Raw genomic sequence first — 17,500 nt, 5'->3', positions numbered from 1 at the left:
TGATCTTCTCCATTGATTTGACAACACCTTTCATCACTCAATATGTTTCCTCAGGGGTTAATATTCCATTTATCTTATATTTTTTCCAAATATCTTTGATATTATTTAACAGCAGTACCCAAGCTTTTTTTTTTTTGGCTGATGCATTTGGATTTTGCTGGAAAGTTGTAAGTTTTTCAGGAGCTAATAAATGACTATCTCATGCTTTGCATCTTATCTACAGTCATATTTTAGGGGTAGTCTAAATAAAATCCAAATTTGATTTCCATAGAAGGTTTTACAGAGCTTTAACTACTAGGCTACTTCTAAGAGTCTCCTAGTGATTTCCCTTTGCTGTCATTTTTGTTTATTTGTATGCCTTATTTCTCTCTTATTACTTTTGGAATCAGAACATATATATTCTACTTCTATGTATTGTTCTTACCAGATCTTTATTTATAAACATCACTTTGTCTTTAGTATTGGGCAAATTACATACGTGTTGTATTTCTCTGTTTACGTTTTCAGTTTATTTAGTCCCTAACACCAGACTCACTTGTTACTCCTTTCCAAACTCCTTTTGAAATTCCACTGAGCCAAACCAGTTTGGGCCTATGTTTAGGTTTCTTTTAATGGATTATGAAAAACTTTACAAACATAAACACTAAGTGATTATCTCTAACACATCCCAAATCTATTCATTCTTTGTTTATGCCTTAATTAATAGCTTCTTCCCTCCATAATTTACACTTCCTTCTCTCTCTCACTCTAAATGCAGGTGGCCATCAAGTTCACTAAAATCCTTCTCAGAAATATTTTCCTGTACTCTCATCTATTACACTTAATCCAGTAACTTTCCAAAAAATATCTATTGAACCGTAACTCTCCTTCCTAAAATTGTTTACTAAGTACTCCTTGCTTGTGAGACAAATCTGAAACACTGAAGCATCACCTACAAGGCCCCTTGCAACATGTCTCACTATGCCTATCTCCATGACTTGTGCCAGGTCCTCATACTAGAACTATGTAGGCTGAATAATGTCCCCCCAGATATGGCCACACCCTAATTTCCAACATCTGTGAATATCTTACTTAACATGGCAACAGGACTTTTGCAGATGTGATTAAGTTAAGGAATTTGAGACAAGGAGGTCATCCTGGATTATCTGAGTTGGTATAGTATAAGAGGTTCATATAAGAGGAAGGCACGAGGACCTGAGTCAGAGACAGAGATGTGACAACAGAAGTAGAAATTGGAGTGATGCAGGGCAGTGAGCCAAGGAATTCAAGTATCCTCTGGAAGCTGGAAAAGGTAAGGAATAAATTATTCCCTGGAGTGTTCAGATATGGGGCAGTTCTATTGACATCTTGAGTTTTGCTCCATAAGACTCATTTTAGATTTTTGGCCAGAGCTCTAAGATAAATTTCTGTTGTTAAAACAAAAAGCCACTATGCTTGTCATAATTTATTATAATAGAAATAAGAAACTAATGAAACTAATACAAGCTAAGCTATCTGAGGGAGATCAGCTTGTACAGCAGTTTTCTTGAACTTAAATCAGTAAGAAACTTTAACACAGTATAATTACATTAATAATTTATCTTTGAAACTAAGCCTCAAAACTACTATATATGCATTGGACTCTGTCAAAAATGAAACATTGATAGTAGTATGCCATGGCAGACACAGAATTGAATTGGAAAAATAAAAAATAAAACAAAATTGGGTATCATCATGCTACTGTCACAGAAATCTTATATAATCATATACAAATCACTTCCCTTCACTTGGCCTCAGGTTCCCTATCTGTAAAAATAATATTTCAAACTTTTCTGAATCCAATATATTCATATTCTTTCACCTATACAGGATTTAGTTCAGTCATTTTAAAAAAGGTCCTAGGTGTGAGTATTAATCACAATATCTAACATTGACCTTGACATTTTTGACACAGGAAAGCATTTGGGATAAGAAAAGAAAGCTACTTCTCATAGTTTATTTCTTTAGTTTGCAAACGTAAAATAAATTTGATAGGTCACTACTTCTGATAAGTAGATAGGGTATCAAATTAATTCCAGCAGCAATATATCCCCAAAACCTTGCTACCCAAAGTTTATATACAATAATAAATTAGTGATGTGATCCCAAAGGAATACTATAAAATTGATTATTTCAGTGAAATGGTTTTATTCTTTAAATCTCAGCACTAGCCATGAAATTAAAAATGTTTGTATGTTTACATTTTGAGCCACATAAATACAATGAGCTTTCTTTAAATAAATCAACCCATACATATTAGAAGCTGGATAACATTAAAAGAACATCATGCTTTGTTATCTTGATTTTTATCCTGAAATATTAATCATCTGGTATTCATTCTTGGCTTTTAAAGGGCTTTAAATATTGCAACCAACAGATTCTACTACAATCTATATTTTAATTTTAGATACATGTTATGTATGAAAATCAATAAAGAGAATATTTGATTAAGATTTAAAGTATACCTACAGAGTATATACATATCATATATGCACTTTAGTAGTGCCTTTTTCTAAAATTTCTAAGTAATATATCAACATGTAAATTGTGAGTTCATGTAAAGTATATTTTAGACATCTTTGCACTCTCAGAAAAGTGTGGAAATTCTGTAAATGTGTGCTGTGTTTTAATGAATGTTTTTCAAAGTCACAGAATTATGCTAGTTATCCTGTAAACTACTTAGTCAGTACATTCAAAAGTACCTATTTTTAGAAAGCATATAATAGAGTTGAGGATAAAATAGCTTTATTTTTTAACTTTATTGAATGCTCAATATGTGCTAGTTCAACTTTCATGATGACAAGCACATGTGAAACTATGGATGAAGAGTTGGGCATAGATAGGAACTTATTTACAGAGGAGCGAATAACAAGTGGACACAAAACTGTCATATGAAATAATTTCATATCACAATATTTATACAGCACATTATCATTGGCTTCATCATTATGTTCATTAAACATCTTTTGATAAATTATTATGCTCAACATAATCTTGATGCCAAGTATGTTTATACCACTTCAATATTTTAAAAAATGTCTAATCTATATGTGATACATAGAACTTTTCATTTAGAATATTCATTATCCAGAATACTAAATATTCCAAGTATTCAAAGAGACAAGCTAATGTAGACAGTCATAAGAATTTATGGAGTATATTTCATTTATTTTTATTTATTAATTAAATAAATATTTATTTATAACATTCTCATAAAAGTTATCCATGTTTGGCAGTATGTTAGCTGCAAGCAACAGCTATTTAACATGTACAACATTAAATCTGCTCATGATCCTAATGCAGAAAATTGAGAGACATCAGTATACACAATGCCTTTGAATGAACTGATTTGATTTATTGGTAGAAGAATAGAATACGATGGCAGAAAGGAACCTTAGAATCTAGCTAGTCTAAAACTCTTCCTTTTCCATTTTTAAAGATGAGGACACTGATGACAAAAGAGAAGTAACTTATCCCAGATCATATAGTAAAATACAATCAGGCTCTGGTCAGTAAGCTCGATGGTTATTCATCAGCCCGTGAGCATAACGGTCACAGGTTTGATTGATTCCTGATCAAAGGCATGTACCTGGGTTGCAGGTTTGATCCATTACCCTGGTTGAGACGTGTACAGAAGCAACCAATGGATGTGTCTCTCATATTGATGTTCCTCTCTCTCTCCCCTTTCCACTCTCTCTCAAACAACAACAAAAAAAGACACAATCAGAGTCAGAGATAGATCTCTGATTTTCTGGCTTTCAAACCATTGTATTTTTTACTGTGCTAAGATGTCTCCATAGTTATATTTTTCCTCTTAATTACCTTAATTAACATTTCTTTGTTTTGACAGTGTATATATACAACCTAAGAAAAATAGTTAAAATATACTATTTTGAGATTATAGATTTTAATTATTTTTGGATAACAGTGGGTAGGTAGAAGGAAGTGTTGAGAAAAAATTCTCCATGACTATTTCATGATTTTCCATGTTTCATGTCCTCTGATCATGTGCAGTAAAATTAAGAATGTTTTTGTAAGGATAAATTGCAGGATAGTAAAGCTTAGTGATATCTCCTTTGGAGATAGCCAGGGTTAAGAAAGACAAAGACCTCTTCCTCCTTTCCTCAGAACATTAAGATAAGGTTTCTCTCTGTCCAGAAACAGAAGATCACCAGCAGTCCTATATGAAACTAGAATTTCCTAAGTTTGGGCTTCTTCTCCTTTGATGCAACCCATTGTATATGGAAGTACCATTTGACCTTCACTGTGTCACCCTATGAAGATTTGGGCCCAGGAAACTGGTTCTAAGACATTACTCTGACTCTTGCTTCTGCCGTGAGTAATAAATGCGCTTTGTCTCCAATACAGAGGTTTTGTATCACATGTAGATAGACTAATTTGTAAGTGTGATAAAATCTCAGATTTTTTCAATTTATAACTTAACAGGGAAATAGAACTGAATTGTTGTTATAGTATTTGAATTAGCTCAAGTAGTAATTAAATAAGCTCTAAATCCATATGTGAACACATTTTTCTGGATTCCAGAACTATTAAATATTTCCCCAGCAATCACTTACAGAAATATTTTAAATCACAGTACATAGTTGTCTGTATCCAATTTTATAGTTCAGACACCAAAGTGTCCTTTGGGGGCAAATGAAACAAAGTGGTACTCTTTCGATTTATACCCCTGGCATTCTAACTTCAGACTGGAATCATTTAATTTATACCAGTGACAGAATTACTTTCTATAAAAGTGGACCTTTGAGATCACTAGTCCAACCTACTCATATTTAAATTTGCAAATTTGTCATTGATGAGAGACTAAATATTCCATCTTTTGTTAGTACCAAATGGTTGGAATGAAACAAATTTAGAGCAGGGCTAATGTACAAACAAATTAAAATCTTTAAAAGTACTTTTAGAGCCACTGTTGTAGTTTAAGTTAATAACAACCACACAATCAGCCAGGATGAGACACCATGTATTTTAAAAACCACCCTGTGGTGTAAGTGGTATCACCATTTACCAAATGAGAAAATCTGGACTCAGAATGGTCACCAAGGACACAAAAAGTTAGTAAATGGAAACGTTGGAATCAAGTCCAGGTCTTAATCCTCTTCTGTTGCTTCTACTTTGTAATCTGAACTCTCCCCTTCCTCAAAAGTATAGGAAGGAGGAACCTGTGGTATAGAGAGATTCATTGGCTTGTCCATGGTCATACTGGGAATCAGGACAGTGCTGGGAATAGATCCCAGGTTTCCTGCCTCCTTGGATAGCTGTGGATATTTCAATCAGATCAAACAGGATTTTACTCAAGTGTTTCTTCTAGTTTATCATTCACAAATAACAATATCCCTATAGGAGAGGGGTTCTCTCAGATGTCTTCACATATTGTCAGGCTGCTTGGAAAATATGTAGGCCAATGCAGATGTTAGGGAAGCCAGAGGTGCTAGTGGTTTAACAGATGTGAAACAAAACTAAAATAGCACAAAAAGGTGAAGTTTGTAAACATCCTGAATCACTTTCTTGTGATTCAACTAATTTTAGGTGAGTGTACATCTAGGCATAGACAATTTACATTTTCATAGTCAGATATTTATTTGAGAGTGAAATGAGAGTTACATGACTTTTTTTAGAAATGTACCAACGAGGAGACTAGAGAACCAAGGGCAGAGTACCTCATAGAAAAACAGATGGGCATAGTCAGTAACTCTCCACAGGCAAAAAGGATTTAAAGGAAGAAAGAAATATGGCAACCATCTGCAAAGTGGATTTGATCCTTGCCACTCCTGCTGGGCAATCTAGAATTCATTAATAGGTAGCTACAAGTTGAAGAAAAACACATAGAAGCATCCTGAAATAAGCATGAGTCATCAAATCCTCAAAGCTCATAAGTGAACTTGGCCAAAGCACAAATACCCAGAAGAACAGCTGAATAAGTTCAGGAGAGATATAAATCTTCAGGAAATCTTTAATGTGCAAACTCCAAATTCTGCAAGAAGGTGATATGAGTTGATGTTGGAGAGTAAAGTTGCCCAGAAATTGCCGGCGTCTACATATAGCCCATTCATTTAATATCAAATAAATGTGTTATATAATAAAAAAGTATATGAAGAAAACATTAATCTTTGCAGGCATTATGATATAATGGAAATAACTCATTATTCGCAGTATGAAGGCCTACTTATAAGTACTGATATTTCCACATTATATTTTTACTTAATTTGTGGAAATCATTTGAGAAATGTGAAGTGTAAGAGAGTTTACTATCCTAGTAGTAAATGACAACACTGGAACTAGAATCCAAGTCCTGACTCCTAGTCCCATGCACTGACCACTACACCATGCTACTTCTAAAGGACTCTATTTAAATTAATTCAGTTGTGTGTGATATTTTATGTCTTCAAATTCCATATGTCTACATTTCTACCAATGCAAAAAGAGGAAGGAATATCCCAATTTAAGGAAGGAATTCTCCCAATAGGGCTGGTAAAATACTTAAAAATTTTAATCAGCCCTAGCTGGTTTGGCTCAGTGGATAGAGCATCAGCCTGTGGACTGAAGGGTCCCAGGTTCGATTCCAGTCAAGGGCACATGCCTGGTTGTGGGCTCGATCCCCAGTTGGGGGCGTGCAGAAGGCAGCCGATCAATGATTCTCTCTCATCATTAATGTCTCTCTCTCTCTCTCTCTCTCCCTCCCCCCCTCCCTTCCTCTCTGAAATCAATAAAAATAAATTAAAAAAAATTTAATCAGAGAAGGTCTAACATTTATAATTTGCAGAGGACAGTCATTTTTTCGTTTTTAAGAATGATCTCTGCATATGGGAACCTATCATTTGGTTTCAGGACTACTGGCTACATTGCTTTACATATCCATAATTGCCTAATTTTTCAAATTCATTCATAATTGTTTTATACCTTTTTGTGGATCATTTAGTTTACAGGTAATTAATTTTCTGTGATGGTTTCCAATAACTTAATTTAAAGATAATTTCTTTTTCATTTAGAAGAAATGTACTTTGATCTAAGGAAAATAAGGCAATGGCTTCATAAAAATTGTTCCCATTTGAATTTGAAATGCAAGCATTCCTGAAATAATAAATATTCAGATATGAGTTGAATACATACTTTATTTAAAACTCAACATGTAACACAATATGATCATACATAGTATGTCCACTAGCTTTTCATGGAGATTTGCATTGCAGATAATAACAATCAATTTATATACACAAGGTATATAGTCCTGTGTAGGTATGAGGTTTAGCAACAAAGATAATTTAGCTAAAAAAGGGAGTAAAATGCATTTGCTGCCTTCACAGAAATCATAGATAGCCAGAAAGACAGGCCTGTAAACAATTCAAATACAAAATTAAAAGTGTGAAGAACCTTGAATATCAGGGCAATGAGCAATTAGGATCAATCCAAGATTTGCAAACTGCAAAGCAATATGGTCAGGGTTAAATTTTAGAAAAATTTATTTGGTGGCATATTGTGAGATAGAGAAAGACAGGATTCAAGAAATTGAATTAACATGACAATGTTAAAGTCCAAGTAAGACATAACCTTTAGGTGTGCAGATGTATCAGAGTGTAGTGTCCAGGAAAAGGAAGATGACCTTTACACTCTTTTTCTTGCTGGGCAAATTAGATCTGAAGCTTTGCATTCAGTTCTGGGTATGACACTTTAAAGGAGACACAGACAGTAGAAAGTATGCATAAAACATAGGTAGCAAATCCCTGTGCTTTCAGGGGCCAGAGAAGTAAAATAGATGAGAGGACTATGCCAGGTGTGAAGGCACAGGCTAATACTCTGTGAGTAGGGGGCTGGAGGATTGGTGAGCACGTGTTCTATTGAAAGAGCACAGGGATGCAGGTCCCATTGTCTTATATTTTTTAGAAATAAGACAAAATACATGTTTGTGTGTAATGTACTGATTGTTAAATGCTGGGTCATAATTTTTAAAACACAATGCAGGTAAAACAAAATTGTTCTGTGGGTCACCATGTTGGACATTTGTTTGAAAGATTTTGTAAACTCATGAAGAATGTTTGGAAAAAGTAAATTTTTAGTCTGTAGAAGAGAAGGCTGTTTTGTGGACAGTGTAAAAAGGGTGATGGAATTTGAAAAGCAGCTTTAGATAGCAAAAGACTACCATGGGTGGAGGAGTGACTTATTCTGTTTGATTTTTTTAGAACATAAAAAGAATAGGTGGAAGTTTCAGGAAGATAGATTGATAGAATTATTGCTATGCAATATATAAAATATCCCTAGCTCTTTAGGCATCATTTTCTTCTTCCAACAGCAAACAGAAAATGCACTTGTATGTCCAGAGTTCTGTAAGATTGGTAACAGGTTGCCATGAGAAGTAGTGAACTCACCATTGCTGGGGGTGCTAAAGCAGAGGAAAGATGACCATTTGAAAAAGATGCTGTAGACAGGATTTATTCTAGAACCCTGTTGAAAGAAAATATTTTTGTGATCACTTACCACTCTGAATCTCTGTTTCTTCTGTAAATTTCTAGCTCAATATGAAGAATCAGTTTGAAAAGACTATCAAAAATGTTAGGGGAAATATAGACTCTATTAGTAGAAATGAGTACATAAAGAAGGGTGAGAAAGGCAGTGTGGTATCTTGGGGAATATAGCCCTAAGTATATAGGGATTAGGAGTGCTGAGTTGGAGTCTGCTACTTTAACTTGGTTGTGTGACCTTGGGAAGGTCACTAAGAATTTTCTGGGTCTCAAGTTCCTTATTAGTAAGATGGGCCATGTTGAAAATCAAGGGAAAATGATAAGTTCTTATTGGCTGTGGCTATATTACTGATCCCCCATTCGTGAAGCAGAGAATGTTAGAAAATTAAACTAAACAGTAGGGAGAATTCCTTTATGTGAGTTATGTAACTAGCTTGGTCTACTCTCCTTATGCCCAATTGTAGACATAGATTTTTAGTACTCAAATGGAAAGAAGGGCAGTCTTCAGCTCACTCACCCATACCAAAGGTAAGGAAATGACAGTCAGAGCTACAGAGAATATTAGGTTCCTCCCAGAAACTGCCTTCAGACCTCTCTTAGTGGAAACTGTTTGTGTGTTCAAATATAGTCAGTGAGAATCCAATTCAAGTTAAAGGATTAAACTGTTTTGGTGTAGTTAAATATGTCAATTTTGTCACAATTGCATTAAGACTAGTATTAGCACTTTCATTTCTATTCACGTTTGTGATGTAATAAAGGCACATGAAAGCAACATATTTAGGTAATTGCATCAAGAGTTATTAGGTGTGCAGATGTACCAGAGTGTAGTGTCCAAGAAGAGAGTTATTGCTATGTAATATATAAAATATCCCCAGCTCCTTAGGCTTCATTTTCTTCTGCCAAAGAATTCTGTTTCTTCCTCTTATCAGGCACTGTTCAATTAAAAAAAAAGAAATTAGACTACTGCTTACACCATACATAAGAATAAACTCAAAATGGATAAAAGACTTAAATTTAAATCATGGAACCATAAAAATCCTGGAAGAAAACATAGGTAGTAAAATCTCAGACATATCTTCTAGCAGTAGTTTTGCCAATATAGCTCATAAGGAAAGGGAAACAAAGGAAAAACATGAACAAATGGGACTATGTAAAACTAAAAATATTCTGCATAGCAAAGGACAAATTGAAAAGGAAACCCACTGTTTGGGAGAACATCTTTTTCAATGATAAATTTTAAAGGGGTTAATTTCCAAAACATAAGGTGTCCCAAAACTGTATATACACACTTTGAATAATTATAAAGGCCGTGCTTATTAAAATACATTTCATTTTCAAAATTGAGCTATAAGCTGTTAAAGTTATACATTTTTGGGACCAAACTTATAAAACTCAACACCAGAAAGACAAGCCATCCAATTGAAGAAATGGGCAAAGGACCTAAATAGATACTTCTCCAAAGAAGACATACAGCTGCCAATAGACATATGAAAAAAAATGCTTAATGTCACTAAGCATCAGAGAGATACAAATTAAAATGACAATGAGGTACCACCTCATACCTGACAGAATTGCTACCATCAATTAAATCATCCAATAACAAATGATGGTGAGGATGTGGAGAAAAGGGAACCCTGGTGCACTGTTGGTGGAAATGCAGACTGGTACAGCCACTGTGGAAAACATTATAGTGCTTCCTCAAAAAATTAAAAAGGGAAATGCCTTTTGACTTAGTCATCCCACTTCTGGTAATATATCCTAAGAATCCTGAAACACCAATCAGAAACAATATAGGCACCCCTCTGTTCAAAGCAGTGTTATTTATAATAGCCAAGACCTGAAACAGCCCAAGTGTCCATAAGTAGATGAGTGGATCAAAAAGCTGTGGTACATTTACACAATGAAGGAAATCTTGCCTTTTTGTGGCAGCATGGATGGACCTAGAGAGTATTCTGCTAAGCAAAATAAGCTAGACACTGAAAGACAATACCATATCATACCACTTACCTGTGGAATATGATGAACAAAATAAAATGATGAACAAAATAGAAACAGTCATGGATATATGGAGCAGACTGACAGGTCTCAGAAGTGTGGGGGGTGTGGTGGACTGGATGGAAGAAGGTGAAGAGATTAGCCAAAGGACATATATGCATAGCCCATGGACACAGACAACAGTGTAGTGATGGCCAGAGCAGAGGGAGGGATATGGCTCCTGGGTGGAGGTCGGTATGGGGTGGGGGTGGGGTGTGTGGGAACCATGCCAGGTCCCCAGATAGTCAAGGCCAGTGGGAGCACAGAGGCCTTGTTATCAATAAACCAGAATGGCCAAAGGCCTCTCTGGGCTTGTGCCTAAATGGGAGGTTCAAGGACTTTGAGCCTGGGAATCCTAATCAGGCCAAGATACCATGAGCGGGTGCAAGGACACAAGGTACACTGTGCCCTTCTGTAGCAAATATGATTGATGTCACTGTTGGCACAAAGCCTTCTTTGTCTGAATAATGTAAAAATAAGTTACTGACCAGCTAGTTAGCTGGAGTAGGCTGAGGCAGGAGTGAGAAGTCTGCTGAAGTATGGTGAGAGAGCAGCTAGGAAGGAGTGTGTGAAGAAATCTTCTAGGGAGAGAAGCTGGGCAGGAGAAACAGGAGAAGCTGCTGAGCCAGAGAGCTCAGGTACCACTACGATGAGAGGAGGTGAGTCTAGGAGGCAGTGTGTGGCTGCTCATATAATAGCTGTGGGTACAGAGACTGATGCTGCTTTGTGGGAAAGATGTATGTTCACCAGCCAGTGTCCGGCTGCCTGCCTGTAGGGACTTTGCTGTAAGGACTGTTCTTGTCTGATGGCTATATGGACACTGGCTTCTGCAATAAAGACTCATTCTTATACACCCACGACCTCTCATGGCTTCTCCATCTAAGACCCAACCGTGGTCGGCAAACTGTGGCTCGCGAGCCACATGTGGCTCTTTGGCCCCTTGAGTGTGGCTCTTCCTAAGCCTTAGGAGTACCCTAATTAAGTTAATAACAATGTACCTACCTATATAGGCAGGCGGATTGCAGTTTCATTCTATGTTCTATGCTCAGTCTAATTTTGGTTGCAACTCATGGCTTTTCCTGGCTGCTCGGAGGTCCTTCCAGTGGGTGCCCTGGCAGAGAGGCCGGAGAAGTGCCCACAGCTGCCTGGTTGGGCGTCTCTCTGGCCCAGAGCCTCTGCCCTGCCTCCTGCAAGCCTGGCCCCAGGAAGAACAGGCCCCACCCTTAGGACTTCTTTGGTCCTGCTGTGGCTGATCTGAGTTCCACAAAAAAGCCTGGCGGATGCTGGCTGTGCTGAGCCTCATTGAAGAGTTTTTCATGCAGCAAGGAAGAACCCTCTGGGACTCTCCTCCTCCTCCCTCTCCTCATCTCCTCCTCTTCCTCCTCTTCCTCCCAACCTATGGTGACTTCTTCTCTAGCTACTCCAGCAGTGGGTTGCCTTCTGAGTCGGGGGTCTTAATGCTATCGGTCCTGACGATGCAGGTGGGGAAATGCCGGTTGAGCATCAGGATGAACTGATGCCACTCCTGCTTCAGCTCCTCCATCTGGGTTGTCAGCTCCCCATTCATGAGTTCCAGCCACTCAGATTCCCCCTGCAGAAACTCCATCTGTTTCTTCTTCTTGTTCCGGCATCGGGCTGCCGCCACTTTGTTCTTTTCCCAGTGCCTTTTCCTCTGCTCCTCTTCCTCGTCTAGCTCACTTTTCACAGGTTGAGATCTCTTGCCCAGTTTCACCTCCAGGAAGTGCAAAGGGGTGATCACGGCCCCAGTGTTGTGGATGTCAGTGTATTTTAGCTCCTCTGCAGTCAGGGCTGAGCTGGGGAGTCTGGTCAGGGGCCGAGCCCTGGCAGAGAGTCCACAGTCATGGAAGGGTCCAGGATCTGACCAGGCAGCATAGCAGGAGGAGTGGAAATCCAGCCCTGCAGAAACCGTGGGTGGAGATGGTGACCCCGGGGCCTGGGCTAGGCTGCAGGCGACACCATGGAGCCAGCCCCACCCTGCAGAGTCCACCACCGCCATCGTCTCCTTTTGCAGCCACCAAGCATCCCTTCTGCAAGATGTGGTGGGCAGCCTGGGCTCCCTCTTTGAGGCATAGATAGCGGGGCTCTGCCTGCCTGCCTGATCATCCCTAACCTCTTGCCTGCCTGCCTGATTGCCCCTAACCACTTGCCTGCCAGCCTCATTACCTCTCACTACTCACCTGCCTACCTGATCACTCCTAACTTCTCACCTGCCTGCCTGATAACCCCTAACTGCTTGCTTGGGGGGCGGGGCCAGACCGAGGGAGGGGAGGGGACATGATGGTTCTGGTCCAGGGGTGGGCAAACTTTTTGACTCGAGGGCCGCAATGGGTTCTTAAACTGGACCGGAGGGCCGGAAAAAAAGCATGGATGGAGTGTTTGTGTGAACTAATATAAAATCACAGTAAACATCATTACATAAAAGGGTACGGTCTTTTTTTTTTTTAGTTTTATTCATTTCAAACAGGCCGGATCCGGCCTGCGGGCTGTAGTTTGCCCACGGCTGTTCTGGTCTCTGGTTGTTCCACTGTTTCAGTTGCTGGGCTTTTATTATATACGATATTCCCCATCTAGATAGATACTTTCGCAAAAACCATGTAGTTTTCTTCCTCCTGGGAATAGTAATGTGACACTACACACATTAAGGATTTATTTTTCATTTTTGAAATTTTATATGAGTTATGCTGCCACTACTCCAGAATCTAGACTCATGTCCAAAAGCAGAACTTCATACCTGTCTTATATTTCTTTTGGTGCATAATTTTCTCTTATTTTTTTCTTTATGACTTTCATCCATAGGATCACAAATCACATGACATTGGCCTTCATAACTCTCTATGTTCACTAGATATTTTTCTTTCTAACTTTTTTCCTAGATCCATTTTCTTTCTTTCTACAAACCCTTCTTGTCCTCTACTCTATTTGAGGATAGGTATTCATCTAGTATATTCTCTTCCTGCTATAATGTCCAGTTTGCTTTGTTGCATCCATAGTTAATACCCATTTGAGTAGAAATGTGTGCAGAGCATATAATGTGCCCATAATTATAAAGTGTTCAGCCTCCATGTGGAATTAAAATATAGATTTCTGTTTCTTTCTGTACTTACTACTTCTTCAAAGCACCACATTAATATACGCAGGGGTAGACAAAAGTAGGTTTAAAGTTGTTTATATGTGAAATAGTTTATTCTTACACTAGAGGCCCAGTGCACAAATTCATGCACAGGTGGAGTTCTTTGGCCTGGCCAGCATTGGGGCAGATCAAGGTGGCCGACCAGGGGTATGGACTGTGTGAGGTTGGCCAGCCGAGGAAGGTTGGCTGTGGGAGTGCACTGTCCACAAGGGGGAAGCTCCTGCATTGAGTGTCTGCCCCCTGGTGGTCAGTGTGCATCATAGCTACTGCCTGGACATCTGGTCTCCAGACATCTGGTCATATGATATATATATATATATATATATATATATATATATATATATATATATATATAAATGATTGTATTATTTTCCATACAAAAACTGTAAACCTACTTTTGCCCTCCCCTCTATTTATCCTTTCATGGGAACTAAATTGCCAACCTGGGCATCAGCACGACTAGTTGACACATTGTCAGCCATTTTGCTAGTATACACTACATATATTTACAATGGGAAAGTATTAATATGAGAATACACTACATCAAAAATCAGAATATTTAATAAAATAAAGCTATGTCTTCCAATGCTATATTGGTTTTGGACATAATAGGCACTGAATTATTTTTAAACTAGAGGCCCAGTGCATGAAATCATGCATGGTAGGGTCCTTAGGCCTGGCCGGCTATCAGGGCCAATTGGGTCCTTCCAGCTATCAGCCAAGGCCTTCCTTCTGGCTGCCACTGTGGCCTCCCTTCCCCAGTTGTCAGTTGGGTCCTTCCTTTGTTCCACACCACCCCCTGGTGGTTAGCACGTGTCATAGTGAGCGATTGAACTCCCAGTCTCCTGGTCAAACTTCCAAGGGGACACTTTGCCTATCAGCCTTTTACATATGTAGATGAAAGCAATATTTAATAACAGGTTTTTGTATTTTGAAAAGGGGGTGTCAAAGTTGTTTTCATGGGTAATATTCAGTGTTGTTCTAAGGTGTAAGGGTCTTTCTTTTTTTGTTTCTCTTTCTTTTTAATTTTTTAATTTTATTTATTTTTTATTCTTTATTGATTAAGGTATTACATATTTGTCCTTATTGCCCCCTACTCCCCACTCATGCCCTCACCCCCCTGTTGTCTGTGTCCTTTGATTAGGCTTATATGCATGCATACAAGTCCTTTGGTTGATCTCTCCCCCTTACCCCCACCCTACCCTACTTTACCTCTGAGGTTTGATGGTCTGATCGATGCTTCTCTGTCTCCGAATCTGTTTTTGTTTATCAGTTTATGTTGTTCATTATATTCCAGAAATGAGTGAGATCATGTGATATTTACCAGGTATACTGGTTAAAAATTCAGACTTTTTTCAATAGATGGAGTTACACATATGTTAATATATATGCGATTTGATATGTATGCTATTTTGTTGTATTGACAACAAGCTTCAAAACTTCATCTGTCAAATTTTCTGAAGGTGTTAACATCATGGATATTTTTATGCTTAAAAATGTCGAATTTGGTGCCAAAAAAAGAGCATTTGTGGGAAGTTTTAATCCATTACTTTATTTTGAAGAAAAGTGCTGCTGGAAGTTATTATATACTTCAGGAAGCTTACTGTGAACATGCTTCATCTCAAGATACTTGTGAAGGCTGGTTTAAATGCTTTAAAAATGATGATTTTGATGTGAAAGACAAAGAATGTTCAGGTCAACCAAAAAAGTTTGAAGACCAACAATTACAAGCATTATGGATGAAAGGATAAGGGTCTTTCTTTGGAGATACTGAGCTCTCCATCCTTGCGATAGTCACATTTAGATTTGTTTGATCGCCTGATAAAGACTTTAGAACATCAAAGGGTGAGTGCTCTAGACCCGTGGTCGGCAAACTGCGGCTTGCGAACTACATGCGGCTCTTTGGCCCCTTGAGTGTGGCTCTTCCACAAAATACCACGTGCAGGCGCACACATACAGTGAGATTGAAACTTCGTGGCCCATGCACACAAGTCGATAAGAAAGCTCTCTTATCCTTTAGTTGTTGAACAGTAACTATTCCTTCAAGTCAATGTTCAAATGTCACTCTCTCCAGTGAAGTCTTTCTCTAGCCACTAAACACAGTTAGTTGTTCTCCTCTTGATATTTCCACAGTATGCAGTACATACCTTTTACCTATTATAGTTATCCCACTTCATACTTATTAGTTAATATATTAGTCTCCTGAACTGGATCTTGTGTTCCTTAAGGGCAAGAGAACATATTCTATTTATTTCTGTAGCACCTAGTCCATTGCTTGTATTTACATAAAACTGGCCAATAAATTGGTATTGAATAAATTTAGATGTATCCCAATTCTGCATTTTATCAATATAGCATAGTAGCTTACAGAAGGGGCTTGGGTTATTGTAGATCCAAGTCCTAGGTTTCCACATATCAGCCTTGTAGCACCTTAGGCACGTTACTTACCTTTTTTGTTTACTTACTGTAAGTCAGGGCTGACAATCATTCCTGCATAATAGAATTGTTAGAGGATCCAATGAAATTGGGTGTGAGGTCCACCCTAAAGTCCCTGAAGCACATTAAATGTTCAACAGATAGCTCTTTTCTTTCCTTCACATGCCCCTCTCCATCTCTCTCTTAACAAACCAAAACTGCTGGGTAAATTACATTGGTAGGGAGGGATTAGGGAAAGATTCTTTTCCTTCTAGGCTCAAATCCCAATCTAACATAATAAATTACTTTATATTGAGTGAATATTCACCAGTACACATGTCCTTGACAGATGAAAGTGTTGCATTTATGTTTGACTACAAATAAAATGGAAGATCATCAAATTTGCCCTTTCTCTGCAATTACAAAGGCAAGGAAGGTATGAATTATATTTAAAGACTCCCACATAAAACCCCATTTCTTGGTGAATTTTAATATAAAATGCTACATGTTTCACCTGGCTGGCGTGGCTCAGTGGTTGAACATCAACCTGTGAACCAGGAGGCCAGAGTTTGATTCCCGGTCCGTGCACATTGCCCAGGTTGTGGGCTCAATCCCCAGTGTGAGGTATGCAGGAGTCAGCCAATCAATGATTCTCTCTCATCATAGATATTCCTATCACTCTCTTCCTCTCCCTTCCTCTCTGAAATCAATAAAGAATATATTTAAAAAATAAAATAAGATGCTACATATTTCAACGTTAGGAGTTCCATTTGCAGTATTTTTCTTTACATATATATGTACCCATAGACGATAGCAGGTTAACAGTGTATATTGGAAGACACCATGAATTTTAAAAAAACAAGCAGAATCCTGTTGTTACTTGCAAAAATTATTTGAAGAATGTCTTGCTGATAAACCAATATTACGAATAATGTAATTACACTACACATTAATATTGATATTATGAAGAATGCAATTATATTATACATTAATATTAATAAGAATGTAGTTACACTGTACATTCTTCATAATATTACTCAGAGAATTGTATTTTTTGTACAAACTATTTGTCCTTGAAAATAGGTTATTACAGCAAAGCAAACTCTAGCTTTCCAAAGAAGATAACTTGCCTGAGAGATGTTTTTAGATCTTCACAGGCTGTCTTTGTTCTATCCTTGTCTACACTTTTCAAAGTGTTAGAAATATCTGCAATGTATTTGACACAGTTACAACTGTCTTTAAAAATGTTGCCTGGCTGGTTGATGTAAAACACTACTACAAAACGTTGGGTGTCATATGTTTAAGAATCCCCAGAATATTGCTCTAATATAGTAAAATATACATGTATATTTAGCATTGTACCTATCATAAGATAAAATATACAGGGTGGGGCAAAAGTAGATTT

General features: G+C 37.8%; 1 pseudogene across 1 annotated transcript; it reads right to left on the bottom strand.

Annotated features, from left to right (window-relative positions):
• Positions 1-11,946: 11,946 nt before the first annotated feature.
• On the bottom strand, positions 11,947-12,422 carry LOC308511209 (jun dimerization protein 2-like; annotated as a pseudogene). Its single transcript has one exon. The product of its transcript is annotated as a jun dimerization protein 2-like (transcript).
• Between the last annotated feature and the right edge of the window lie 5,078 nt (positions 12,423-17,500).

Source organism: Myotis nattereri, assembly GCF_964212035.1.
Source record: "Myotis nattereri genome assembly, chromosome: X".
In the NCBI taxonomy this organism is placed as follows: Eukaryota; Metazoa; Chordata; class Mammalia; order Chiroptera; family Vespertilionidae; genus Myotis; species Myotis nattereri.
This window is presented reverse-complemented; position numbering and strand designations above follow the sequence as displayed.